Here is a 4310-nt window from a genome sequence, read left to right as displayed (position 1 = left end):
GGGCATGATTTTGATGTCAAAGATGCCGCCGATATGTGCTTAGTGAGGGACATCCAATTCCCTCCCAAATTCAAAGTGCCCGATTTCCCAAAATATGTGGGATCGACTTGCCCCAAAAGTCATCTCACCATGTATTGCCGAAAAATGGCTGCATATGCTACCAATGAAAAGCTCTTGATCCATTGCTTCCAAGAGAGCTTGGCTGACACCGCACTCAATTGGTATATGCAGCTGGATGGAAGTCAAGTGTGCACATGGAGGCAGTTGGCCGACGCCTTTCTCAAGTGCTATAAATATAACATCGACCTAACACCCGATAGGTCCGATCTTCAAGCCTTGAGTAAGACAAATGATGAATCCTTCAAGGCGTACGCCCAACGATGGAGGGAGTTGGCGGCACAAATAGAGCCCCCGCTGTCGGATAAGGAGACGGTGTCCTTATTCATAAACTCGTTGACCGGTCCCTATTATGACAAGATGATAGGGAACACGACAACACTCTTCTCGGACATCATCACCATTGGCGAAAGAGTGGAACAAGGGCTGAAAAGTGGGAAGCTAGCTGGGCTTTCCCAATCATTTGAAGCCAAGAAGACCTACGGGAAGAAGAAGGAGGGAGGAGTCAATGCCGTAAATATTTCTTCATCTTCTTCCACTTCGAAGTCAGGAAAGTCGCAATTCACCCCTGTGAAGAAGTTTGATAAACTTCCGACCACCTACAGCGATCTCCTGCCGAAGCTAGTAGAAGCCAAACTTCTAGCTTACGTTCCACTAAAGAAGATTGATCCACCTCACCCCTATTGGTACAAACCGCAAGACAAATGTCTATACCATTCGGGGGCATCGGGGCATTCAACGGAGAAATGTAGAGCTCTCAAAAATAAGGTCCAAGACCTTATCGATGCAGGGTGGATCACTTTTGATTCAACAGCGCCCGACGTGAGCAAGAATCCTCTACCAAAGCAGGAGTAGAGAGAAGAACAAGCCACGATAGGACCCCTTCATATTTCTCTTTTAGGGACTCATGATCAGTACCCAAGATCATGAGAACCTTTTCATGTAAATAAGGGTTTTTGTACAGTTTTACATACATATATCAATAAAGAGGCATATTTCACACATTATTCTCTTATTTTGTTCTTTTCTCTCTCCCCATTAATATTAATAAATTCTAAACCTAAACAGAACCAATAAAATAATTGTGTCTGTAATTGTTCGCTCTGACCGGGATCCGAAGGTGAAAGGTTTGAGTTGGACAGTGATGAGGAAACCATTTCTCCGAATCTGCAAAGATTGCTAGATCAAGAAGCTCGAGACCGTGAATTTGGGGCATGGCCGAAAGATAAAAGAGGCCAACATTGGGACCCATATCAGTGATAAAATAAGGACACATGTTTCCACTATGATTATAAATAAAATCATTCTTCATTGCTCCTTTTCTTGCTTATAATAAAATTCTAAACCACATCATTTTTAACCCTGTTTGAATAAAAACGAATGAGGTTAAAATCATCTTAATAATAATAAACCCACATCATTTTCATGTGGAAGTGTGTGTGACAACTTGGAGCACCTTCCCTTGGCCTCGATAAGTGCCATCATGGGTAAAAGGAAATCTTTCAAAATAAGAGAAGCTCGGCAGGAAACCCAAAAAGGGACTGCGCAAAAATAAGAGTAAAAAACCCGCTAGGAATCCCACGAAAGGGTGACCTAGGCAAAAGTTAGGGTTGCAAAAAATGAATAAAAACAAAAGTCCGCTAAAACGCCACAAGAGGGTGTTTTAGGCAAAAATAAGGACAATCAAAAAACAAAAGAAATCCATGATGGTACCATGAACCGAATTCAAGGTTCAAGAGAAGCTATCCAAGTTGTCAAAATCACAACGTCAATAAACAAAGATTTTCTTAACTTCATAAGTGTTTAATCAAACAAGCCTAAACACATAAGCCCACCTTGGCCAAACATTCTTACAAAATCCATTTTTCAAAAATAAAATAATCCCCTCTAAAACACAAACTTTTGAAAAATATACCCTTTCCTTCTTTTCTCTCTTGTCCCAACGATTTTAGAATAATCTAGTGGAAGCATGGAGAAATAAATCATCACTGATAATGGATCTAATCTGAACAACAAAATGGTGGAAGAACTGTGCCAAGAATTCAAGATCCAACATCACAACTCTTCCCCATATCGGCCAAAGATGAATGGGGCAGTCGAGGCAACCAATAAGAACATCAAAAAATAGTGCAAAAGATGGTTGTCTCATTTAAAGACTGACACGAGATGTTACCCTTCGCTCCTCATGGCTATAGGACTTCAGTACGTCCATTTACAGGAGCTACTCCATTCTCACTCATTTATGGGGTAGAGGCAGTTCTACCCATCGAAGTCGAGATACCTTCTCTAAGGGTAATCGTGAAAACAAAACTTTCCGAGGCAGAAAGGGTTCAAAGCCGACACGACCGGTTAAACCTTATCCCAGAGAAACGGCTGAACGCCATATGCCATGGTCAAGCCTATCAGAGGAAGATCAAAAAGGCTTTTGACAAGAAAGTCCACCCTCGAGTCTACCATGAGGGAGAGTTGGCAATGAAGAAATTACTACCAACTCAAAAGGACAAAATCGAAAAGTGGGCCCTAAATCACGAAGGACCGTACATGGTAAAACGAGCTTTCTCAGGAGGAGCATTGATCCTCACAAACATGGATGGAAAAGAACTTCGATACTTAGTCAACACTGACGTGGTAAAGAAGTACTATGCTTGAAGACGTTGCTTGCATAGGCCCGCTAGGATGAAAACCCAAAAAGGGCGTCCTAGGCAAAAGTTAGGGTAGAATAAAAAGCCCGCCAGTACAAGGGTACTAGGCAAAACAACGGCAAAATCACCCCCGCTAGGATACGTCCTAGGCAAAAGTTAGGGGCAAAAGAATAAGATGTAAAAGCAAAGCAAGCAACGATCGCTTGAATCGAAAACCGAAAGGCGGTTCAAGTGATTATCTTCTAGAAGCAAGCGTCTTGCAGCATCTACACTCCTGGCTCAGGCCGAAGCAATTAGGGGAACGTAAAGAGCAACAATTACAGATATAATTGTTAAGCCCAATGTATATAGCCTACCCTGGCCAGCCATTCTTCAGAAATTTCCTTCTGTATATCTTTCTGTAAAAACACTTGAGAATATCAATAAAAATATCCATTTGTTTCTTTTCTTTCTTGACCATGTGATTATGCCTCTGAATTGGTTTTTCATAAAAATTGTACGAAATTCCATTAATAATCGGTCAATAAAAGACAATTGGAGGGGTTCCTGTAAAATCCATAATCTCCTGCATAAAGGCTCACAAAAATACTCCCTCGCGTCAATGACAGAAAGTCTTCCAAAAAGAAGAGGATAGGGAGAGCCACTCACTTTTCTAAATAAATGAACAAAAATAAAAATTGTATTGCATTTGTGCATCACACACACATTAGTTGCACATTCAAAGACCTTATCATGAGGCAACTGCATAAAATAGAAAAATAGAAAATTGCTTGTGTATGACAGCAGCAAGCAAAATACAAAAATCAACAGCATCATACAGAATAATTGAGCCTGGAGAGGCTTGCCGAAAGAATACTCTCAGAATAATTGAGCCTGGAGAGGCTTGCCGAAATAATACTCGTACAGAATAATTGAGCCTGGAGAGGCTTGTCGAAATAATACTCCTTCAGAATAATTGAGCCTGGAGAGGCTTGCCGAAATAATACTCCTACAAAATAACTGAGCCTGGAGAGGCTTGCCGAAATAATACTCTCTCATAATAACTGAATTTAATTTCTTTAGCACTTTTAATTTCTGTACAGCAAAAGCCAAAAACATAAAAAAGGCAAAATACAGAAAAAGCCAAATCAGAAGAAAAGGCAAAATACAGAAAAAGCCGAAAATAAAAAAGGTAAGGATATAGAAAATCCAACAAACAATTTGTACCGAATAACTAAGCCTGGAGAGGCTTACCAAAATAATACTCCACATCCTCCACAGTATACAGAATAATCGAGCCTGGAGAGGCTCGCAGAAATAATACTCCCCAAAGGGAACCTCAGCTCATGAAGCCAATATCCAACAAGAGCTTTCAAAGCAAGATCGTCAAAATCTCCCAAAGGAAGTACGATCATCCAAGTAATATATCCAAGTCAAAGGACTTCAGACTTCCTCAGTGGAAAGTAGCTCTCCGACTCAGGCATTGAGTGAGGCTAAGCCTGTAGAGGCTTCCTAAATAATACTCTCCCGATCAGACAGAATAATCGAGCCTGGAGAGGCTCGCAGAAAGAA

The sequence above is a fragment of the Cajanus cajan genome, chromosome 10 (assembly GCF_000230855.2).
Source record: "Cajanus cajan strain Asha chromosome 10, NIPB_CcT2T_4, whole genome shotgun sequence".
Lineage (NCBI taxonomy): Eukaryota > Viridiplantae > Streptophyta > Magnoliopsida > Fabales > Fabaceae > Cajanus > Cajanus cajan.
The sequence above is the reverse complement of the archived record's forward strand: the minus strand, read 5'-3'. Positions refer to the sequence as shown.